The sequence below is a fragment of the Gallus gallus genome, chromosome 8 (genome assembly GCF_016699485.2).
Source record: "Gallus gallus isolate bGalGal1 chromosome 8, bGalGal1.mat.broiler.GRCg7b, whole genome shotgun sequence".
NCBI lineage: Eukaryota > Metazoa > Chordata > Aves > Galliformes > Phasianidae > Gallus > Gallus gallus.
This window is the reverse complement of record NC_052539.1, coordinates 11,092,118-11,118,417: the sequence shown is the minus strand read 5'-3', so window position 1 is coordinate 11,118,417 and position 26,300 is coordinate 11,092,118. Positions and strand designations below refer to the sequence as shown.

Below are 26,300 nucleotides of genomic sequence, written 5' to 3'. Positions count from 1 at the left end.
AGTGAGGACGGTGTTACAAATGGCATCTCCTCAGTTGTTTTATGGGGAACTCTTTCATGTATAAAGAGTCCAATGATCATCCTTTAGGGAATTTTAAGTCCTTTGGAAATGTTTGCTGACAATGCCAACTCCATTTTCTCCATTAGCTTTGATTTTACATTCTACATAAATTTGTAGAATCTATTTAAATTTATTATGTTGTGGTCTAACTGCAAACTCATCAAAGTTATGTAAATGTTCACAGCTTTTTTTCTGTAAATGTCTTCCAAATTTTCTGCTGTGCTCTCTCTTATATGGCCTGTTCACGAACCATACAGTAATTTCCTGTAAGAGAGAATTTACATTCTGTGAGAAGCTTCATTGTACAACAGTGATTCAAATTATCCACAGGACCAAGATTATCAATCATGGTACAAATAGCTATGCTTGAGGAAAATTATTACCAGCAAAAATAGATGAATTTTATAATCTAAAGCAACTGAAATACTAGCGTCCTTATTCACAATGGGCCCTGAGTTCTGCATGGTAACTTTAGTGTCAGTTAAATGCATGCCAAAATAAAATAAACCACAACTCAAGGAGAAAATACTTAAACCTAATTTGAAATGTGGTAATAGTTTAGCTGTTATTAAAATAGCTGCATTTCTGACATTATGCAGATTGATACTTCCTTCTTACAGTCACCATATTTTGGAGGTCATTCAAAGTCTAGAGAGACTGATTCTGGAATCATCTGCTTCCTTTGAGTAAATATTTCTGGAAAAAAAATCTTAACTTTGATTATTCTGGGCAGAGGTGGTAATTTGTGTTCTTCCTTCCCACACTTGCTTGTTTGCTGCTGTATTTTCTCCCTGTACTGAAGATGAAGTCATGTTTCTTCCGTAATGTTTTACAAGTGCCCTACCACGTTTTGGAATGTACCTGTAGCTATCAAGGCAGAGTCATCCGAACCTAAGTGAACCCAAGTTTTTGCTAAACAACCTGTGTGATGAGGAATCTAGAGATACTGATGTTTTTTCACAAGCACTGTAATAACTTATCCCCACAGCCAGGTGTGTGACAGAAACTCCCTGCCCTCATAAGCAGCAGAATGAAAGAAGTTCACACAAGTTCTAAATTCAGATATGAGGTCCCTGATTTGGCCATTCCACCATTTTTAAGGAAGGAGAAAAAATGGACATTAGTTTCTTTTCAGTTTAAACAGAAATCTCTACAAATAAGTCATAGTTGTTCAAAAGAACCATGCTGACTGGATTGTTTCGTCCTTCCACAGTGGAATTCAGCCTATATTTAACTCATGGAGCTGGTAATTCTGTACCTGTATGTTACTCAGTATTTCTCACTAGGAAACATTTTAGCATGCTTCTGATTTTGCCAAAGTCAGTCATTCTTTCTGTTTTTCTAAGAGAGGGATTTCTTAAACTTGTATGAATTTTGTTTTTATTGCTTAGATTTATGAAAATGTATTAGTTTCTTATCAGTTAAGGAAATTAAGAAAAACATTTTTCTGCAAGGTAAATATTTCTACTGACTCTCCCTGGAGAAACCTTGGCACCTCTGTGTTTGCAAAAAAGGTTGGAAATATGGTAGGAAGCATGTCAGTGAGTTTGAATTTCTTTTCGAGTCCAAGGAAATCAATATATGCATATGGCATATGTAACATATGCAGTTTATGCATTCTTAAGACAGATGTCTTTTTTTGCAATTTACCCATCTGCACTGGATTCTCTCCTGTCCAACCTAAGTCTTTTTTTTTTTTAATTTTAAATTTTTGCTTACCTCTCTGCAGTAACTGAAGAGTGCAATTAATACTGAAACATCTGCTTTTCTTCTACTTTCAGTTATTTCATGCAGATGGTCTTCCTGGTTTTTACACAGAAGGAAGATGAGACAAATATGCCGTTGGAAAAGGCTGAAGGAAAGAGATGCCAAGTGTCAGTAAAGAAAGAGCTTTGGTGTAAGTAATAGATGAGGAGGTTCTCACCTCTCTCTCTCAACTCAGCAACTGAGTTGCTAAGGAAGTTTGAAACCATTCAGAAACACAAAAAACATGTACAGAAAATTAACAATACAAAGTGGTTTTCATAAGGAACTAGAACTGGATCTATGATCACTATAAAACTTAATTTTCCTGAGTCTGGATCTGAACCAAAAATTCTTAGATTTCTGCATGCCTGCGCTTGTTAGCAAATTACTGAGAAGTCCAGTGAATATCTTTTGTAACTTCAGTTTTCATCTGTGTTGATTAAAGAATGAATTATCTATCCATAGTCACAGACAACCGCTGTGGGTAACTATGTTGCAGATTTAATCTCTGCTTATTATTTATATCAGTGACTTTGATCAGGCCACATAATTGATTTTTTAAATTATTTTTCTGTCCTGAAAATTTGAAAGCAATTTTGCTTGTAAATATTTTGGGTATAATATATCTTGGAGTCATCCTTGTTGTTTTATACTCCTATAAACACCTCAGCTCCCAGCAAAGTACTACTTCCTACTTCTACTACATATTTAAAACAATACGTCAGTTTCTCATGAAGTGTCTGAACTTGTTATTCTGTACAGTAGGTTTTTTTTGTTGTTGTTGTTTTGTTGTTGTTGTTGTTGTTTTGTTTTTTTTGTCACAGTGTTACCAAGTTTGTTTTTAGAGAGAAGAGGAAAACAAAACTTCAGGGTGATGGGAGCCATCTGCCCCTATTAAATAGAACACCATGGGGATTTCAGCACTTTTCTGTTTGTCAACCAATGGCAGATTGTGCTAAATCATGCACACAATAATTTAAGAAATGCCAGTGTTTCTGTTTCATAAAGCTTTCTAAAAATCTGATTGCCCCATGTTTTCTGAATAACCATTCAGAAAATGGTTTCAGTGATCTAGCCAAAGCAAACCATAGGGACATTTAAGTTGATCAGATATAACTGAAAAATAAACATTTGGGTAGCACATTTTAAAGACAATTTGCCAAAATTAATATGGAGATAATTATTGACAATTATTAGAATTGGTCAATAATGAAACTCTATTTGAAAGAATATCTGTATTTTCTAAAGGTTTTCAAAAATGGAAAAAGAAATAACATCACAATTTACAAAATGAAATCAAAATCAAAATCACACATTTTTTTTTCATGTCAGTACACACAAGCAGCTGTTCAAAAATATTAGTATATTTGTGTTTAATGTAACATTATTTTATGTTCAGTATATTTATATTGGAAATTACTTTTTCCATGTTGGAAAAGTTAGAAGGCTTAGAGCTATATCACAAGGCTTTTGTGATGCCATGTTTCTTTCAGAATTACTTTTTTCAAAGTAATTTTTTTTTTTTTTGCAGAAATTACCTTTTTACCAATCTTTCTTCTTTTGTTGAAATGGCACAGCACACTAAAACAAAACAAAACAAAAACAAACAAACAAACAAACAAAAGACATTCCTTCATAAAATTTCTCCAAAACCCTGTAATCTACTGGTAAATGATTTTTTTCTTTTTATCTGGAGTGTATTTGTTAGCAGGTACTTATTTCACAGTGGAAGCACTTGTTTTAAAGTCAGCTGTGCTGTATTCATAGCTCAGTTTCTTTTCTTTATTTAAAGAGAGGTATTTAAATTCATGTATTAAGACTTGCTAAGGCAAAAACATTGTCCATTTTGTATGTATCTATGTATGATAGCATACATCCTAGTCAGTGAAATCTCATTCAAACTGGAGTTGTGAAGAATTATGCTGTTGTATCTTTAGGCTGTTGTTTCATATTCAGCCAATGTGGAGGAATCCTTACTGTTGCCTGATTTAGCCCAGTTGTTATCAGTAAAAACATATGCACAAACAAGTGACACTTTTAATACTGCAGAGCAAATACGGTAGTAAATTTACTCTCTTGTAGAGCCTGCTTAAATGCATTGTACAACAGTTCTTCTTTAAACTATTCAATAAAAAATGTAAGAAAGTTTTAAGAGAGTGTTCGTTATATGCTGTACAAATGGGCAAATTACTTATGAGCAGAAATATTCTAATTCAAATTAGTGTTATCAAAATAAAATGTCAGTTTTCATATGCTTGTCCATGCAAATGTGAATTGACAGAGATTAATTTCAGAATGCTATAAAAATAGAAGGTGAGGCAGATGTAAAATAATACGTATTAAGGAAATAATTAGTCAACGATAGATGTGAAGAAAGATGATGATGAAGATAGATGATGAAGAAACCAGATAAAATTATATTTGTGTAGAAAATTGGCTGTATCTACATCTTCATTAGTGCCAACTATAATGAATAACAAAATTGGAAAACTATGTACATATTTTCATTTGACAGTTATAGCACTTTTTTTTTTTTTTTTTTTTTTTTTTTTAATTAAGATGATAAAGAATATTGAGGGTAGAAAATGCCAGCCCCTACGTAGCTGAACAGAATGGTTTTCAGGCCTGAAGCTGCTTTAGGAGAGAGTTGCTTCTCTGAAATGTTGAGAGATACGGAGCAGTCACAGAGATTTCCTGGTGTTTCAAGCACACTTGAACAATTAAGAACACTGCAGCCAAGCACCAAATATTCGTAGTTGATGCCCTGCAGTAACTTATTTATCTAAAGCAGGAAAACAGAGTTCTGCTACCTACTTCTCTTTTGTTAAGGAATACAAAAGAGTAGGAGTCAGAAGGTATTTGTTTGGAAAGACACCTGTGCAAACAGCTAAAGTCAACATTCGCAGCTTTGAGGAAAATCTACACTTACTACGTATAATTTTATTTTATTTTTATTTTTTTGTAACGAGCAAACATTTAACACGCACTGAAATTGCAGTCCCTGACTACCACATTCAGTTACTTAAATGATTTAGTTTTCACTCAGACTCAACAACTACAGTCTGACTCTTGAAATCTCCCTGACTCATAATGTATGTGACAATGATGTGCAGGTATGTTGCATTCTCTGAACTGCAGGTTTAGTGCAGTTTTTTAACAGCAACATTCGTGTTTCAGAGGACATAAACAGAGATTATATTTTTATGAGAGAAAAAATTTTCCCAGGTGCCATTTTTTACTGTAGGCTCCTTCACTAACTTACCAATGATAGGTTGGTATCTGTCTTCCAACAATAATTTTATCAAAGGGTTCAGCCCAGAATTCTGAACACCATTAATTTTGAAGCCATAAAGACCTTCCCAGGGGACCTTTCTTTGTAGTGAGTTAATTTGATGATGAAAAAACACAGTGCAGGTCTACATATTTTACTGTTTCAGATTCTTTCCTTATATGTACAGTCTCAACTACTATATCGGTCTTAAATTGAAAAACTAATTAATGTAATTACTGGAAGTAGTAGAAATTAGTTCTAGCCAGTTTATTCTTCTATTACAGAATCACAGAGTGTCAGGGATTGGAAAGGACCTCAAAAGATTATCTAGTCCAATCCCCCTGTTGGAGCAGGAACATCTAGATTAGGTCACACAGGAATGCGTCCAGGTGGGTTTTGAATGTCTCCAGAGAAGGAGACTCCCACAGCCTCTCTGGGCAGCCTGTTCCAGTGCTCTGTTACCCTACAGGAGTATCCAACTGATGTGCAAGTTATTCTAAGTCAGATCTGGGAGAAGTCTGACCTAAATTAATTTACAGAAGAGCATGCCTTATCTAAATTAATTATACCAGGACAGTATGAGGAATTATTAAGAGAGATAAGGTGACACGGCTGAAAAGTAACATCTTCACTGCAATGTGATGAGCAGCTTTAGATAAGTAAAGCATTATGTATTGAAAAGTAATAATAAAGGTAAAATGTTTGGGAAAATCAGAACCACGGAAAGGTTGAGGTTGGAAGGGACTGCTGGGTGTCTGTTCCGGCCCCCTGCTCAAGCAGGGCCACCCAGAGCAGGTTGCCCAGAACCATGTCCAGAGTTTTGAGGAGACTCCACCACCTATCTGAACAACTTGTTCCAATGCTCTGTCACCCACTCTTGAACATAAACTATGGGAAACTTGTGCTATTACTGGAGACGTTGGGAAAAAGTTGGTGGTAACTTGGCATATGTTGACTGTCTGTATCAATTCCTTACTGAACCAGCACTGCAATCCTATAGCTTAAATCTTCCATTTCTTAAATATTTGCTGAATATGTCAGAGGCCTCAAGGTTCACAATTCTAATTTTCCATATATTCAAATGCTGGACATACATATGCTGACTTACATTCAGTGATCCTGTCAGTAGGTTGAAGTGCTGATTATCCAGTATTATTTGGATATTGACTGGGAGGATAAGAATGCTTAATTCTGAATTTTTGAGACTACCAAAAGAGCATTGCTTTTGATCATCTTCTCTAAAGTTTTTGCTGTGGAGTTTTGGTTGGAAAAGGGAAAAGTAGTTGATGGAGAAAAATATCTGTTCTCTGCAAATCATTCTCATTCTTGATAAATCTCCAGGTGGGTATTTATAATTGGCATGTGGGGTGTCTGTTTGTTTACCAAGTTGAACAGAGAGTGTTCAGCTTAATTAAATCATGAATTCTCTTTAGAAATAATAGAATTATATGATAAGTAGTCATGAATCTGCATGGACATGATCATGCCTGGGTGTAAATACAGTTACTACACTGAAATAAAGTAGAAGAAATAGAAGGAAGTTGAAAGACAGAAGTTTGCAGCTGTTTCAGGTTGCTAACTTTGTGCTGTGTCAGCAGATTATCTTCACATCTGATTGCTTAACTGGAAGAATGTAATTCTCTGTGAATTGTGGGGCTGGATGGAATTGGTTACATGTATTTCCCAAAAGCTGTGGGAGATCAAAAGCAAACCATATTAGTGAATGTTGGTACTTAAGAATTTTAAAATTTATTGTGAAGGCATTTAATATATATTTGGTATTTAAAGACAACAGTGAACATTGCTGTCACTACAATGTTCAAAAAGGACATTTAGGAATACATTGATATATTTCTTCCGAATTTATTTTTAGTCTGTAGCAGCATAGTTACATTTTTGCTTAAGCAGTTACAAAGTAAAACTACTGTTGTGAGGACTATAGATACACCTGCTAGCAAAGACATTAAATCCAGCAATGTGCACCATAGTGAGTAAAAAGTAGATTTGGTTTTTGCTGCCTGTTAAATTCTTCTTCATTGATATAATATGTGTCAATATTGACACCCAGTGGCCAGAGACACTGCATGTTAATTCACTAATATGAATTCAACTCACTTTCAGCATCTTAGTCTTAACATATTATGACTGTAAATTTAATCTTGTGTCTATATATTCATGCTCACACACATAAAAACAAGCAAGTCTAGGCAGAGGGAAAGATTATCCACTGAAAATATGGGTAATAATGATTAGAAATGTTTTCAGTAGCACAATATGTCATTTGGACATCCATCTTCTTTTTATATTCAATGGGAATTAGTCCTTGGGGTGACATTTCTGCTAATGAAAGTCTTTTATGTACTCTCCTTGTCTGGCTGCAATATGTAAAGAAAAATGTTAATGCCAATCAAACAGAATTATTTCTTGCAAGAAATATAAAATATATAACAATAGATCCTAACATTTTTGTTCTCTAAACAAGTATTACTGAATGAAAGCTATAGATGGGTATGCTTGTAAGAAGTGTAGTGATGCTCTACAGTAGAGAGAGAATTAAAGTGCTGAGAACACATAAATAGAATAATAGCACTTTGCATAGATGCATTAGAAGTCATTAGGCAGTGAGAGAAAACAATGCCTCATATTCCCTTTCTGAGAATATTGGAATATAAGAGTTGTGGCCAATATAACATACTCCTAGAATGTGACTACAATACAATACAGACCATATGCAAACATAAAGCAAGGCAAGCTTGAAAGAACTGTATTTGGTTTACAAAAACCAGAAGCTGAATACTTTAGGTCTCAGGCCAATACTTGTACCTATTGTTGCTTTGTTCCTTCCAGTCAATGAAGTAGGGAACATTTCACACGGACATGACCTTAAACATTTGAGAAATTTTGCTCAGGCTGTGCATCAAATAGGTTTGTTGAACGTGTGACTCCTAACAGAATAGTATGGCATCGTATCAAGAAGATATGCCATTGGTGACCATGCTCTAATCCCAATTGTGAAAGCTGAACTGTGAATAATAGAAAATGTTTTCTGAATATTTATTCCTAACTGTCTTGAAGAGCATTAAATAAGTTGCACAATCATTCTAATTAATTATTCAGTCACTGTTGTATGTTTTTTAAATAACGATATTTTAGAATACACCAGTCATAACTCTTGTAGCCCTTGTTACCCTTGTTACTCTTGCTACCCTTGCTACGAACAGGTCAGCCACTGGCAAGAAAAAGCCTGTAGATTCGATCTCCATTATAGTAAATGATGATAGCAGATACATCAAGTGACACATTCATGGATTACCTGCCTAACATGAATACAATAACCCATTCATTCTTCTGTGCTGGAGAAAATATGTTATATTCAACAATTAATCATTTGCCTTGAAAATCTAATAAGCCCTTAGGAAGAAGACATTGCAGGAGGCAGAATAACCTGCCTGAATAAAATGCTTAGAGAGAGCATTAGTTATTGTCTTTTAAGCCAAATGAAGTAAAACTACTCATTAACTTATTCCTGCCTGTATTGAGAACTTAACATTGTAAAAAAGTGAAATGAAAAACTGAACTTATGTTAAGGAAATGTCAATGAATATAGAAAGATGGTGGAGTTTCACAACATGGTTTCATATTCCTCTGCATTCCAAGACTGATACTGTTTTTAAAAAGCAGTATGATTTCAGTGCTAATTAACAGAGAAATGAAAATAAACATTCAGATACAAATGGAATGTTATTTTTTATGTTCTCTACAACACTATTAGCAGGTATAACTAGGAATTATATTTATTGCTGCTGGTGACCAAGAAAAGAATTGAAAATGCATGTGACAAACAAACAGTGCACGAGATTGTTTGTGTCCTTCCCATTCACTGATTGAGCTATATGAAATAAAATGCTTATGCTTTGTAATTCTTTATAATTCTTACATGATACCTTTAGCACATATTAATGCCATTAGTGCCACATATCATGAAGATGTCCTTTTTTTTTTTTTTTTGATACCCCTGAGAACTATGACTCAATATCAGCTGAATAATTTAATTTCCCAAATTGTACAACTGAGCATTGTTTTTAATTGTACAGTTTTGAAGATGGCCCCAGAATCTCAGCCTGCCTACTCTCTAAGTTAAAATAACCAGATTCCAGTCAAATGAAGGCAGTTTTCCAGAGTTTCTTATGGCTGTAGAAATTAACAGTGGCTGAACACTGTCCTTGCAGGCAATGCAGACAGAGATTTCATTGAAATGTACTGAAATTCAGGAGGATCTTCCTAGATCTATCTTTTAATGTCAAATTCAATGTCTTTATTTCAGCCTTTACACAGAACTTCAGTTTTGCCCTTGAGCCATCGTGTACAGGGAACTGAGAAGTCATCTTCCATTGTTTTTCTCCAGTGCTTCTGGTCTTGACTATGAGTGAGTATTTCTGTATATTTTGAACACTAAAAACCACAGGGTTCAAAATATACAGAAATACTCATTTATAGTCATGACTTTTTTTCTTTTTTTCTTTTTTTTAATGTGAATGAAAATGATTATTTGGTAGAGATTAACAGTTTTATCACTTTCAATGCTTGCCTTGGGAATCTTCTATGTGTTTCCCCCTGTTCTTTTTTTTTTTTTTTTTCCTTTTTTTTTTTCCATGTCTCTGAGGAGGTTACGATTAGAATGATTTTTGCCTGTGTAGAAACCCTCACTCCCAAAATGCTATTCCAAAAGTCAGATACAAAATTTAAGATCAAAAGAACAAATTTTTCCAATGATACAAGTACTGCAGTAACTATTTCTAATCTAATGCCAAGCCACCCACTATAGTGACATATAAAAGATAGTAAAAATACTAGTGAAAGATGGTGTTGCCTGAAGGAATAGTAATATCTGTTGAATAGTGTATTCAGCAGCCACTGGAACTCTACATTTTTCACATAGTGAAGAGACTATCAAAGAAAAAAAAAACACCTCATAAATGCTACTCCTATTTTCTTCAGTTCTACTTCATAATAGTTTCAAAAATCATTCTGACAGTGTATCAGTGAAGACAAATACTATGATACAAAGTTCTTCATAACATCGGTTACTTATTTATTCATTGGTATCTAGAAACATACTTTTGTATCATACTTAGGCAAGATCTCTTTTTGCTTTTTTGCTTCTGCTTCAGCTGAAACGTATGTATATTGTAACTTGAAAACTGAAAATGACATCATGTTCATTAAATCTATGATTTTTGTTGTCTTTAGTATCATAATGACACTATAAAGAAAAGCAACTACATTTAAAACAGAGATAAGAATTTCGGGTAAGGCTTAAATGCTCTCTTTCAAGGCAAAATGCACACAAGTATTTTTTTTCAATATGAAACCTATTTTCAAGTGTGACCATGCTAGATTCCCTTCAAATTAGAAGGCAGTGTTTTCATGATTACTTTTTTTTTTTTTTTTTTTTTTTTTTGGGCTTTTCATTCTACCTGCTCCATAATATAATTAGGACCATATCTAATAGCAACTAGCTGAGTCTGCAAACCCTGTTGTGCCAAATATGCAGAACTGAGAACTGCACAGGATGTGTAACTGCTGAGCACTCTAAAGAGTGTTTACTGCTTTACTCCAAACTAGGAGGGGCTGCAAGCAAATTGGAAGACAAGAGTGAAATTCATAATGATCTGGACAAGTAGGGAAACAAAATCAAAAATCATAGAAACATAAAATAGCCTGTGTTGAAAAGGACCACAATGATCATGTGGTTTCAACCCCCCTGCTATGTGCAAGGTTGCCAACCACTAGACCAGGCTGCCCAGAGCCACATCCAGCCTGGCCTTGAATGCCTCCAGGGATGAGGCATCCACAACCTCCTTGGGCAACCTGTTCCAGTGTGTCACCACCCTCTGTGTGAAAAACTTCCTCCTATTATCTAACCTAAACCTCCCCTGTCTCAGTTAAAACCATTTCCCCTTGAAAATACTGTAGGCAATTCAATTAAGACAAGTACAAACCATGTTTTTTAAGATAAGAATAGTTGACTGTATGAAGTAGAAAACGGGGTATGCCTGAATTGACAATAGTTTCATAGCATCTGTCATTCTATTGTAAAAAGAAGTAAAAAAAAAAAAAAAAAAAAAAAAAAAAAAAAAAAAAAAAAAGCATGGCTAGAGTATAGCAGTACACAGTTAATATCCTGTTTAGTACAAGCTTGACAGATGTTTCAGTATTATCTTCAGGTGTGGGTATCAGGCTGCAACCCAGAAAGGAAATTTTTTGAGCTTGGAGAAAGGAAGTAGAGAAGAGTAAATTAGAAAACAAGGTCTTTGAGAAAATATTACAAGCTGTAGGTTGTTTTGTTTAAAAAAACGTAAGTTATAGCTGCTATATCGAGACAACATAAGTATTTCCTGTCAGCTGCCTCATGAAAACCATGTGTTCTTATATCTGCCACACTTGCAATGTGAAACATCTTATCTGAAGTCTCATTTGTTGTGACCCCCTGGTGGCTTAAACGGGCTTCATGTACTTTCCTTCACATTTCAGCAGGCAGTGAACAAAGGAATTATCCAGGTGAGCTGATGGGTAGGATAAACACATAACCTGAATCAATTTATAATGTTTTGTTCAGTGGATGTACAATGAAAAGAGAGAAAATTTTAATTGCTTTACATCGATGAGAATGAAAACTGTAACAGTAAAATTTCTACAATCAAACTTCATGTATATGTTCTACGCCAGAAAATGGCAACAAGCGTCTGATCACTTGAATTGTTTTAAATTAAATGTACTGACAATAAGACAAACATTACATAGTGATGAAAACCATCCCTACTTTTAAAGTTCAAATTGGGCTTTATTAAAAGTCTATAGGACTTTAAGAATTAACAATTTTATGCCCTCTTGCTTTTAAAAGCATGTTTATTCTTAGTTATATACAGAATAATGCAAAACACCCTTCTGTAAAAAAAAAAAAAAAAAAAAAAAACTAAACATACATTATTATTTTCCCATTGCTATATTTTCCTACTATACCTTCAAAGGAAAAAGGCCCAACAGCTAACATATTTAGTTTCCTTCATATTTACTTTACCAGACTAACTTAAAAAAACAAAACAATGCTTAATCACTGGTGTATTCTGTCAAACAGACAGCTAACTAAAATAGTACTGGATAATAAGAAACTGACATTTACCATTCTGACTGATTTTTCAAAACATTCATCTGCCTGCCCCCAAACTAAGTGCTATTAATTGTTGCTGATATATAAATCTTCCTAGGAGCATATCCTAACAGAGTAATTTCAATTAGAATGTGATAGTTTCTTTTACCTACTAATTGCATTCTTTTATTGCTATGACAACTGAGAAGTTCTAACTTCTGTCAAGGCTGAGTGGGAAAAGACAATGTTTTGAAACCATAAGATGCACTTCCAGACATGGAAGGGATTTTTTTTTTTTTTCTGTCTTGTTAATGATGCATACATTCTGCACATAATATTTAGCAATGGTATGTGAATGAGTATCCACTAATAAAAGTTATTTCAGAATGAGTAATTACACATGTAAATCTGTATGTTTATTATGAGAGAGATTTACTCTACTGCTGTGAAATCTATGGCTGGGTAGGGAAACTGAGATGGAAGGAAGTGGCTCAGTACTTCACAAGCAGGCACATGCAGCTCAAAAAATTGGGAAGTTTGGGCTGGTTCTAAGTTGGGCAATGGGCAACTGATTTAGTGCATCAAAACTATTAGCCACATAAATGTTAAGACCTAGATATTACAGTTACTCAAATGTCTATATATGTGTCTCTGGGCAAGCAACAAAACTGGTATTTTGGCGCAACTGGGTGAAAAGCCAGCATTTGCCTGTTTCTGAACCTGGGCATGTCTAGGTTTCCTACTTAACTGGGAGCTGGGACTTCCTTAAATGTGAAAGTTCAGGGCTCAAGACCCTGTTTTGAATTAAGGACTACAATGGAACATGAAGCCTCACCTGATGGATAATCTATTGATTACACTTTGGTGCCATTCTCTCTCATTTCTTTACAGTGAATACAGTACGTAACTCCAAGCTACAGTACTCCAAGCCCCTTCCCCAGTATTCAATACGTAGTTGTAAGACAAGGTGCGTCTCTAGATTAGGAATGCTGTTCCTTTCTCACATAGAGAAGCATGAAATCTAAGTACCTAACTAAAGCTGTGTATTGGATGTGGATGCCACAAAGCAGCTGAATTTACAAGCCTTGTGAAGTTCAAGACCTCAAATTTTGATCTTCTGCTACAGACACTAATCAACATTTTATAGTTCCTTTCAAGTATGCAGAAACTTAAGTCTTTGGTTTCTTCTCTATAATGGAAGTTGAGAAGAAGAAGAGCAATAAAACATATCTCTGAAGGTTGGTCTTTGAAGAGAAAAGAATTCAACAAAAATTAGGTACTGCTTCAGAAAGTTCTTCAGAAATCCTGACCCTTTAGTAGAGGAGAATAGGAGAGAAGAGAAAATACAGCATATTATTAGGCAAAAGTATTTGTTCTTTCCAGTGTATTAGTCCTGATTCCTCTCTCAGACACTTACTCTCTGTTAAGCAAAATGGTTAGGAATAATTTTCAAGTTTCCTATTCTGCTTTGGGATGGCAGATTGTCTCGCTCCAATTTATAGGAGGGAGAGGAGGTTCTTTGAAATATGTATGCCCGGCGTGAGATTAAGAAACAACGGTTCAAATGTTGGTCCGACCAGTTTATTACAAATGTTAATAAGGGAGATGAAGAAAGGGGAGGACGGACACTATTAAGGATTGGGGTGATGGGGAAGGGAAGGCGAGCGATAGAAAATATAGAAAGAGGCAAGAATTGCGTAAAGCAGGGATAGTCACCACCAGGATCCGGCAGCAGTCCCATTGCACGATGTTCCGACGGTCCGAGGCCGAAGGGCAGGAGCAGCAAAGCCGGTCTTGGGCAACGAGAGGGTGCAGGTACCGGGTGGGTCCAGGAAGAAGCTGCCGAGTAAGCCAGGGAGGAAGCAGCAGGTCTCAGGTAGCAGGGCCAGGGAAGTCCATCAGCAAACGGTCCGTAGAGAAGGATCTGAAGGCAGAAAGCTCGTGTCGTGGTGAGAGATCAGCCCCCGTGTTGCGGTGAGAGATCAGCCTCCACGTTGTGGTGAAGGATAAGATGGCAGAGAACCCCTCAAGTCTGTCGTGGTGAGATCAGTCTCCACATAGCCGTGGTTGTTGGACCCTCTTTTATCCTCCATTTTCTCCTGCCTACGTGACATTCCTGGATGCTTGAGCAAGAGTCCTGTGCATACCTCCTGAGATGGCCATCTTCCTCGAGATAAGTCCACAAAAAAACATCGTTTCCCGGCCATTAGCAGCAGCTTATCTCTCTCTCGTTGCCCCTGGCCTTGTCCATCTGTGCTCCTTACAGGATTTCACAATCCTTAGCCAGGACCTGTCCATCAGTGTCCACAAGACAAAAGATTTCTCTGCTTTTGCCCAGGACTTGCCTGGACTTGTTCCTCAGCAAACTTTGAGTCAATCATATAAAAGAATAATCTCTTACACAGATGAATTGTCTATCTCAATGTAACATTTTGGAGTTAGCAGAGCTTGCATTTTTCACAGGAGAAATGTGGATAAACAAAAATTGTTATAAACTTGAAGTCACATAAAATCCTCTATTGAACCTGAACAAGAAAGACTGCAGAGAATATGTACAGAATCTGAAATCTGCACAATCTGAAGTTGCCAGCCAGATTAACTGCTGGACTATGTGTCTCTGGACTCTCAGCAAGACAAAATTATTTTAAATCCTAGGCCTAAATCACAGCTACCCAAAATACCATGGTCTTGCAAAGGAAAACACAGTACTATTTTTAATCTAAGCAACAGACTTGCTTAGAAATGCAAATCAGTTTGACTTGCATATTAGAAAGGTGTGGATATGAGATCTACAAATCTGTTGTGATGAGCTTGGAATTAGCTTGTATATCTTTTGGTGTATTTGATCACAGCCAGGTCACCTCTTGCAATTCTTTACTGAGTTGCCTCTACAGTTTCACTACAACCTTTCCTGGGGATGGGAAAAGTGTGGAGGAAGTGGACACACAAATGGGGAGTGGGCTGGAAATAGAACACAGTGTCCAGGAGGGAATTCAAGACAAGGAGACAAAAAGTGAATCTATGTTGTTGGATCTCTACTTACTTCAATTACATGCTTCAGTCTCAGCAGATATAAGAATGAATTACAGTTCAGCCTGTGTCAGAAAAAGTGAAAAAGTACTGAAAAGAAAAAGAAAAAAAGAGAAGAGGGGGAAGCATGTCATAAGGGGTTCATTTGTTTGTTTACAAAGTTTCAAATTTATTGTCTCTTGAATAGTGTATAAAATCCCTAGACCTGTAAACTTTTCTTTTAAAGTATTATTTATTCTGGAAGTGCAATTTTTTGTTGCTGGTGCTTTCATATTTTTTTTCTTTTTTTTTTTTTTTCTTTTTTTTTTTTCCAGGCCTAGTTTTAACTTGTATGGGCTAGAATGAAAAATGGATAGTGGATAAGGATATAAGTTCCTTTTTCTCAAAGATGAGATCTTTGAAATCTCACTAACCTTTTCTAGTAAACAGCAAAAAGAAGTAATAGATTTTTTTCAGGATTAGCATGCAAAACAAAGTTAAGTTTTGCTTGCTGCAGCCAAACAAGGGCTAGTAAATTCAAACCAATGAAACAATAAGGGATAGTTGCTAAAGGAAGAAATTATATGCTTAAGTATGACAGACTGCAAAACTGAAGACAAATGTCTTTGAAATCTGAAAGAATAGAGAATGCTTTCTAATTATAAATTAGAAATGCAAAGATTCACTTATGTCTAAAGTTTATCAATTCTAGTTACTTAGATACAATTTATCCAGCTATTTAATGGCATGCTAAGTGGAACTGGTAATGAGTGAAAGGTGAAAGGTTTAGAACAGCTTGCCATTTCATAGCTTATTCAATACAATTTACACAGCCAGTCTAGTCCAGAAACTGAGAATCAGACTCTATCATGAAAATTAAGAAATGAAAATCATTAGGTTCAGCATGTAGTTTACATATTTAGTAAAGACATTGATCACTTTATAACATTAATAAACAGAAATATTGCTCAAATGATGATGTGGAAGAATATGTTCTTTGGCAAGAGATGGATTGAGCAGGAAGAGTACTCACAGTGAAAGCGAGTGTCTTGAAGGAACATGCTGAGGGCTGATTCAGAGGCATATTTTTGCTGAGCAAGCCAATTTCCAATCCTTCTGTACTTTGAATATTGCCAGCTCTATTATTGATTTGTAAGGACAAAGTAAAACTGAAAAAAAGTGTTTTGCCTGATAAAAATTCTCTGAGTAGAATCTTAAAGTATTCTTAAAGTAGAATCAGAATGGTTTTGCTCTAGACCTGCCTCAGATTTTTAGTTGTGCAGCAATTGGAGACAGAAGGAGTAAAGCTGCAGTTTTCTGTGAACATATTTGCTTGAATAGGTCAGTGTAACAGCCTATGAGCTGTGGAATCTGTTGGGGTCTTGTTAAGCATCTCTTTCTCAGGCTATCTATATAGATACTATCTAATATCAATAGCTTTTGAAAAGGTATTCTGCAGCATGAAGGGTCAGCATAGACTTAGTGAATCAGGCTATAAAGGAACATGAAGGTTACTGATATCCAGAGTCTCCACTCTTGGTTTCATTTCCTCACTTTGAGATTTTTTTTTTTTTTTTGAATAGCAGACAAGTTATTCCATCACTAGAATTTCAGTTCATAAATTCTGTAATTTCTGCTGACTGCTGTGAGATGCTATGAGAGGAAAAGTGATATCATTGAACACAGAGTGGTTTGGGTTGGAAGGGATCTTTAAGATAATCCTGTTCCAGCTCCCCTGCTACATGCAGGGACACTTCCCTCTAGACCTGGTTGCTCAAAGCCCCATCCAGCCTGACCTTGAATGCTTCCAGGGAGGGGGCATCCACAGCCTTGCTGGGCAACCTGTTGCAGTGTCTCACCATCCTGTCAGTTCTTGATATCTAGTCTAAAGGTATTTAAAAGAATATATCAGTCAGAATTGCTGAATATTTTCCTGTATGTGTATTTTTCCTACCTGATAAAAACTTGCTTTTCCCAATTAAAAAATGCAGTTCTGAAATATGTAAAATTACAAACCTACAGAACTCAGGAGGGAAAAGCAGCTACTACTGTCTACTCAGACATTCAAATTGCTGTTGAGGTAGTAGAGCACTGTGTCCTCATAGTGCTGGAAGCAAATACCCAAATCAAATATTGTCTTAATTAGTTCTAAGACATAAGTATGGTAATTGAGAGAGAAGTACTGAACATCTGGTATCTTGTGATAATGATATCATTAGACACGAAAATTACATGAAGATATTGTGAAAGATATAGCACCAAAATATTGAATGTTCAAAAGACAAACTTTGAAGGAATTAATGGAAAGAGACTGATTATAACCACCTGCTGTTTACTGTGGAATGTTAGAGATGATTTTGAAACGAGGAAGAAAAATCATACTTATTTCAGTAAGAAAGGATTAAAATTACATCAGATGCGGCTAGAAAGAAATATAAGATAAGTTAAAAATGGTAAAATGAAGCATCGAAAAGTATCTAATACAAGCAGGTAAACTGCTAAAAATAAATGTAAAACTAGCAGCGCTTTCTTTTGAAAGGTGGCATTTATTTTCTCCTTTTTCCTTGTAAAGATCTCATTCTGTGTTTGAAAGCAACTTACGCTAGGGATACTACAGTGCTTTTTAATATTTCCTTATAATCAATATTTCAAATATGTATAGGCTACCAGAAAAATTCTTCCATTGGGAAAATAATGCATAAAGTAAGGAATAATGGAATGGCGCATCATCTTAATGAAGTGATTACTTTGTGAATAAAATATCTGCAGAGGAGAAAAAGTGGTATTCCAAAGGTAGAGATGCTGAGCCCATTTTCTTTTCACTGCAATGAACCAAATAAAAGTATAATGAATGAAATATTCATGTTTGCAAACTGGACAACAAAACAAATAACAAGAAAGATCCAATCATATGTAGAGGGATTATGATAATTTGTCTTCGCTCTAGCCTTTATGCCAATAAATTATTCCACTATGTGTCTCAGGTATTCATGCTGAAGTTCAGCCAGATTTCAAAAATTGATTTCTCAGTACTTCATCACACTTTCAGATCTCTTTCATGACAACTTCTTAGATCAAAGTCAGGTGGACTCTTGTGACTGTCCGAAATAAGATAGTAACTGAAATGATTTATAGAGATGTAACCAATGCTTTCAGTGACTGTCACTAGTTTGTCTTTCTTTTGTTTTTACAATTTAAGATTTCTACTTATAACAGTGACCTCATTATTATCATTTTTGGAAAAAAAAAAAAAAAAAGTTGCTTCCACTCTCAAATGTTGTCTCATATTGCACTGATTGTACCAGTGATCTTTTCCTTATCAAAGATATTTCCATGTTTTTGTACATTCATACATATCAGATATTTATTTACATTACATTGTGATTTGTTCTCTTTAGAGAAGTCTTGATTTGAAGGGGTAAAAAGTTAAACTTTATCAGGTAATTACTGCCAATACCAGTGCTCATTCCTATTCAGAGAAGTGTCATCCCCTGTACAGTCATTGTCTTCTAGTCAGACAGGTGTGCCATTCCATATCTGTCCTGAGATTTTGGGATCTGAAAATCTATTTAAATATTTATATATATATTTTCTTATTTTTTATTTTTGACTGATTGGTTAGAAGTGGAGGAAAATTTGTGATTCAAACCTATCTAGAGGTTTGACACTGACACTATCCACTGACACTGTAAGGGGAAGTCAGGCACACTCAATGGCTAACTCAATGGTACAGTTCAAAACAGAGCAGAGTGAATTATAGGAATTATAGGAAACTGGGGCAGTCTGGACTTTGTGTCCTTAGTATCTGGCAATTTCAGATCTTTTACATTTCTAAAGCCAGCTATTTCTGGCTTACTGCATGAAAGTTAGCAGCTTTTAGTGAGCACTACAATCAGAATGGCAGCTGCTACTCAGCAGTTGGGGCTCCAGTATAGTCCAGCTGGGTGTATTTCACATTTTTATGCTTCTTTGTGTAGTACGTTTGCTTGAATACCTTGCCTCATTTCCTGGCCAGAACCCATTGTGATGACAAAGATTCTAGCCCCTGGCATTGCAGTTTCTCAGAAAAGATGTCTTAAAGCAAAGTCTCAACATTTGATTACAGGAATATAAGACATATGATCAGCATAAGAAGGAATAGAGTAGTTTAAAGGAAAAGTTAATTATTTCACTTCAGTGCGATCTTTGTGTATCTTCCTAAAACCAATGACATGGTGAGAAGAAAAAAAATTCAGAGTTGTTTGCTGAGTGGTAATTGCAATTCCAGATTTTTCATCACTTTTGGAAAAAGCTAAAATGATTTACTTATTACTGGTACAGGAACAGTGTCTGAAGGGCACCAACAGAACAGACACATTCTCTCTCTACATACACAATGAAAGTAAGATGAGGCCATAAACCAAGACAGAAGAGGTAGTAAGGAAAGTAATTACTTTCATGTTCAGTACATGGAGAAACAGAGCAAAAACAAACCCAAAGCATTGTTAAAGACCAAAACAAAAATGCATAGCAGATCTAAGAAATTAACTAGTTATTATGAATAGAATACTTAGACAGTTTTTCCTTCCTTTTTTAAAGTAAGTTGTGGTTTAATCCTGGCAAACAGCTGAGCACCACACAGCTTCTTGTTCAACCTTGCCTTCCCCCTACCTGGACCGGAGGAAGAGAGTTGGATATCCAGAAGTTAGAAAACTCATAATTTGAGATAAGGACAGTTTAATAAGAAAACAAAAACAACAACAACAAAAACCAAACAACTGATGTAAATGTAGTTGCTCATCACCAGTGCCTTATGTCCATGAGCAGTGGCAGATGCCCAGCCAACTCTCCCAGTTTTATGAGTGTGATGTCATAATGGCATGGAGGGTCCCTTTGGGTCAGCTGTCCTGACTGCAGCCCCTATGAGCTCCTTCTGCACTCCCAGCCTCTTTTCTGGCAGGCAGCTTCAAAAACTGAAAAGACTTAACTAATCCAAAACACAGCACCATCTAAGCTTATCTTAAATAATAGTTAATCTATGAAATCTTAAGCTTGATTCTCTTCTTTTTATAGTACACTTACTGTTGGCATGCAGGAGATCATATGAACTAAGTTACAAAAGAAAAAAAAAAGTAGTTTTTACCTGTCCTAGAGTAAGACTGAAAACTTATTCCCTAGGAATTCTTAAGATAATGTGTCATTTTGTGTTACGAGGGCACACTGAACTGCTTCCAACAAAAGATGACTACAGCAGTGCAGTAAAATTAATTGCTTTGGTGAAATGTTCCCCGGACTTTGATAATCAATTTAATTTTATTATGGCTTTGCATGATCTTTTGCTTTTCCTTGGGACCAAGTGCTATATAGAGTTAGAAGGTTGGTATTGTCTATCACTAAGGACGTTTTTAGCACTGAAACAGTCCCAAAGCAAAGCAGGAGTTACACAGAAACAGAGAAAAGCAGATAAACGAAGATTCTCTTCTCATCTTTCTTGCCATCCCCACCTTTTCTCCTTCTCCTTTTCCTTTGAAAATAACAATTTATTTCTTGGTCCAGGAATTTATAAGAGGAACAGAGGAACAGTGCAGGCTGAGGTAACTACATGATGAAGAACCAAACTTATAATCTCTATTGTTGCTTCTGTCTTAGGTAGAGGCAGCACAATATGGAGAAAAAAAAAGAATAAATATTAGCGTAGTAAAATCAATTCTAGGGAGGATTAATAAAATCTTTGTATCTACCTCCAGAACTCACCTCTGATGCAGGGTTATTTTAAACTTTACAGCTTCTCATTGCTAGTACAGGACAACAATTTCAGATGTCTCCAGAGCCAAATATAGTAGTGGAAATTGTTGTTTTTGCGTATTTATCTACTGAAATCACGATAAAACAATGATTTTATTATGATTTTATGAAAATGTGATTTTATTCTTCCCCCCACAGAGGAGCTCAATTAAGTTTCTCTTATCAGTTCTTATACACAGATTGTTTAGACTTCTTTGAAGGAGTAAAACATAACGAAGCATTATCGCTGATGAGTTTGTTTTGTTTTGTTTTCTTACAGGCATGAGACAGCAGCAGGAAAGCTAGTGCATCTTCAATAATTAACTTGGTTGCCTAATTAGCAAAAATCTCCCACAAGACTGCTACTAATACTTTGTATTATAGTATCTTAAGAGTCTAGGATCACCAGTAAGATTATAAATATGTCCCAATTCCCCACAGGGCAGTTGGGGAAAACATAGTCAGCATGGTTCAATACTTCATAGGCACACACACATAAATCCCTTCACTTTAACTTACTGCCCAGCATTTCAGCTAATGCAGAGTTGACTTTTCAGGGATATAAAACTTGATTTTCAAAATAACGCCTGGCTGCTTGACATGTCAATACATTAAAAAAAATACTAAAACTTTCACGGTGTATATTAATTAGCATTGAATCTGTATTCACCACAGCTTTATTTTTCTCTAGAGTTTGCTTAGCTTGAAGAGGAAATTGTTATAAAAAGAAACAAAACAGAACAGCAAAGTATTATGATGAAGCCATCTGCAGGAATTCCTAAGCTGCTGATGGAATACCAATTAGAAATGCTCACACAAGCAGCTCTGCACTGTTTCTTAGCTTAGCTACATGAAACACTTTACATATTAATACAAAAAATAGTGTCATAAAACAGCTGTGAGACTAGAGGCTCAAACTTCAGCACTAAAATCCTCCAAGCTTATTAATATCCTTAGATTTTTTTTTTTAGAGAACATCAATTCTGTGCACTCTTCTTTTAGGGTATCTGAAAGAAGGAGTCTGGTATTGAAATAGAGTGTAGAAATGTACCTTTCACTTTCTTTGAAGATAAAATAAAATAAAAAAATGTATTTCATAGTGTTCCTATCTCATAAATCCCTACTTTTGTATATATAGAATATAAGAGAAATTTTCTGATGAGATAGAAACTTCAGGATCGGAATGGAAACCACTTTTACTGAGAATATCTGATATTTTCTGATTGCTTAGTGACTCTGCTTTCTTCTGATTTTCAGTACTGTAACAAGAATTACAAGTGAAATTACATGTCTCTCATGAAAACATAGATGTTTTTTCTGTCTTGATGGCTCTGCAGCTGGTTCAGAAATTGTTTGTCTGCAATGGCACTTTTGTTTTCCATCTGTGAGTTTCCTTAAATTACATTTTATCCCTCATTTATACTTCACATCTACAGGATAATGTTGCATACACTGAGGCAGTTTCTCTTGCTATCATCCACATGACTCTGATTTCATTTCACACTGTATTAAGGTAGACCATGTTCTTGTTAACAGTAATAAGCACCAGAGGTGGTTGAGTGCTGCTTTGAATGGAGACAAATGAACGGAGGAAACATAATGAATATCCATACTGCAAATCAAAATGTCTTTCTTAAAGACCTGAAATCAACTTGTGAGGATATAGTGATTTCACTAATGATTTTCACTAGTTGAGATGGACTAGACTGATTCAGCCAATAGCTTGCTTAAGATAGCATGTTAGTACCATATCACTAAGAACTACATGCTACTCAGTTCCCAGAATTAGGTAACTCATGCCTGTAAAAGCTAATTCTACTCGTAGGTAGGTACTTGATCTAACGTATTTCAATAGCTTATGTTTATTGCAGAGAATATATTTGGGTGTATTTGTTCTGTCAGTGCTTTGAAATAAAAAAAAACAAAGCTAACAAAATGTTCTATGAGAACAGATGTCACAGAGAGTAGACAATTCGAAGAATTGTTTTCAGTGAAACTGGTTGTGAAATCACAGTAAGATTTTCTCTAATCTGATCTTTATACATTGCATAACTTAAAACATTAGCTGCAATGTACTTTCCAGTTGCAAGAAATATTTAAACAAAACTCTATTATGCACAAAGAAAAAAAGATCATGATAATTTTTTATGTTTAATGGAGTAGTAGATTTCATTATGGTGGTTCAGCATTTCTGCACTTTTTTCTGTCTTGTTTTTTAAACTTCTTAAGTCAGCTAATTTGGAAGGAATAGTAGTAGCAAATAAACTTTAATACTTGAGAGGTTGGAAGAAAATACTTTAAATCCAAGACAGCATGCAAGAAAAGATTTGGAAGATCTCAAACTTTCTTTTGGATTTTTACTGCTAAAATACAAAGGCATCACCAACTTTATATTTCGTAAGATATTTTTCTTACTCTATGATTACTTTGTTGTTTCTCCTTGCAAGTGACATCATTATGAGTGGATGTATGTATACATATAGACAGGTTTTTTCCAAATATTTCTCTCATAAGTTTTGATAAAACATTAATGTATGAAGGGTTTGTATTTTGTGCACCAAGGACATTCTTTGTTATTCAAGTTGAGACACACATTTTCCAAGAATTCCATGGCAACACAGGACATCATTGCTGTGACTTACATTTTTGACAGTGACTTTTATGTGTTGGTCAAGGAATGATTCATCCAAGGAGCAAACTTCTCAAAAAGCCAGTTCTTTTGACAAATGTGAGATATACCAAAAATCTCTCCTCTGTGTAGCTTGAGGAAATAAAGGTATTGTATAAAAAGTAGAAGTATTGAGAATCAGCAGAGAGGAATTAGCACACATTTGCACAACAAATCCAGTAAGTATGAAGTCACTATCTTAACTGCACTTAATTAACTTAAGTAAAATAAAATTTTCTTAATATGTACTGAGCACTGAACGGGAAGAGTAGCAGCCAATGGGTAGACTCATATATCAATGCATTTTGATGTCATTCTTCATTAAGTTGAATTATGAAAGATGGATTATTCATTTAACAGGAAAGAAGCAGACCACAAGTGTTCTGATATATCTATACAATGGAATGGAAATATTCTGAAGTCTGTGAAACTGAACTCAGCAGTAAGTGCAAACGTCCTACTTTTGGAAAAAAACATTAACTGTGCAATACAGGTACTCTCTGCACTGGTGAGGCAGAAAAAAATGAGCACTTAATATAATGAATCACAAATAGAATACGGTGTTTGCATGGGAGGCTGTTGCAAGAAATAGTCACATACAGGCTCTAGGATGTCATTATTCTTCTCTGTTATTACAAGTGAAATCTCAGCTGTCTAATTCTGATATGTAGGGAACCTCTGCCTTCCCTCTTAACTCTCTCCATTAACATCTTTTGCTCAGGTCCCCATGCATTCCCTCCACTATCAGACAGGAAAGACTAAATATGCGGAAAGAAAGAAAAGGAGAAGGGTTTTCTAAGAGAGAAGGAATTCTCTATAAAACAACAGTGCTGTGTCCCAAAGTCAAGTTCCCATCAGCATCTTTACACTTAAGATTTTGGCTGTGGCCTATCTTTATTTCTGATTCTCTCTGCAGTCAATTCTGTGAGACTTTTTTTCTCCTCGCAGATTTGGAAATATCATCTACTCTCCTTTCTAAGCTCTCCATAAAAATGAGAAGGATAAGCTTGAATAAAGGAAGTTTCCTTAAAATACTAAAAAATCCTGCTATTTTTTTTTAAACTGTAATAATTAATCATAGTGCTAATCATAAAATCAGAAGCTCTGGAAACCTTCATAAGTTTGATTCTCTGGCAGATGATAATTTAAACTATTGTAGCAATATTTTTTTATGAATATACTCAGCATTTCTATAGAGTTGTGTTCTAATTTTTACTGACCCTTATTTACATAAGTCTAGTGGAAAAGTATCACTAATGAGAAAATTTTCATATGAAATGCTTATTGCTTTTAATCAGAAGTAATAAACAGTTATGTTTAAGCTCATGGCTAATACCTTCTATAGCACAACTCCTTGAAAAATTGATGGAAAGAAAATCACTGGCAAGATATGGAGTATAACTTACTGAATATTGTGCACAAATGTCTTAATAAATGGAAGGCTGTCCAGTTACAGTCAGACTGCTTTTCTCACTGATGTAAATTCAAAAGTGTGAAATCTCATTAATACAACACCCATGGTTCATGTCACAGTAAAAATCAGGGTGAGCTTTTAAAACAAGAAATTTCAAATATTTGGATATTTTTATTGTGTTGCATCAGATGCTCCAATGAATACATTTTTAAAATGGCCCTTATAACGTATTACGTTCAGAATATTATTCATAAAGCTTCTGCCACTATTTCAAACTTTGCTAAACATTTTCCTGCTTCTGATGATTCCAAGCATGCAGACTGCTTTACCAAGAGAATAAATACCAGAGATCATAACTACCCAATGCTGTTCTGCTGTTTATGAATTGGAATGTTTTTTTTCCTTTGGGACAGGCTTTGAAAATTTATTCTCCTTAGTTTATATTCAAATGTCTAAACAAAATAGGTGAAGTAGGGAGCTGCCAGCAGAATCTCGTGTGGTTCATTAGATGTCTACTCTGACTACTCTGACATGTCCTTCTTCACTTGTATCTATACTTGACATAATCCTAGCACAGCTCTGAAACTCCCTTACTCTGATGACACTGAAGACACATTGCTACAGACAGGGAAAGTTCCCCACCATGCATGCTGTGCAGCAGCTGGGGCTGTGCATGTGGCCTTTTTCTGTCATGCTTTTGCTGACATCTGAATGTGATTGCAGACAAAAATGGGATGTTTTAAGTGGATTCTACAATCAGGCTAGATAGAGTTAACAGTTAAAATTATTGTAAGAGTCAGCTACAATTGCTTGAGCACCTCAGTAAGACAGTCTGTCACTATTTTGTTAATGAGAACAGATTTCTGCTCCCAAATTACAAATAAAATGTAAATGTTTAATATGGAAACAAGGGTATCTTTATATCTGACAAACAAAAGCTATTTTTTTTTTTTTTTAGTGGAAGGAGCTACAATTTGAAAAAAATAAATAGTCTCTTTTTTCCTAAATTTCTCTTTTAAAAGAAATGTAGTACATCAGCTTTGTCTTTGTTCAATTGTAATCTCAGCTTCATACTCCATCTAACTTGCTGTTGCAATGGAATCCAAAGAGATTTTGGGTGATTTAAAAGCAAGTAGGTATTCCCAGGGTTCTACACTCAGAGTAAGTGAAAACATGAGGAAATCAGTCTTTAACTTTAGAACTTTCTTTTCCTACTACA

At 35.3% G+C, this 26,300-nt stretch overlaps 1 long non-coding RNA gene across 5 annotated transcripts in view; it reads left to right on the top strand.

Annotated features, from left to right (window-relative positions):
* Positions 1 to 26,300, top strand: part of LOC107053980 — a 162,040-nt gene that overhangs the window by 65,688 nt on the left and 70,052 nt on the right. For 4 of the 5 annotated variants that reach the window (XR_006940009.1, XR_006940012.1, XR_006940011.1 and 1 more), the window contains 4 exons: positions 1,842 to 1,957; positions 21,280 to 21,407; positions 22,257 to 22,383; positions 24,028 to 24,109. This is a non-coding gene — a long non-coding RNA (uncharacterized LOC107053980). The remainder of the gene's footprint in view (positions 1 to 1,841; positions 1,958 to 21,279; positions 21,408 to 22,256; positions 22,384 to 24,027; positions 24,110 to 26,300) is intronic. The other variant, XR_006940014.1, reaches the window with a different exon arrangement.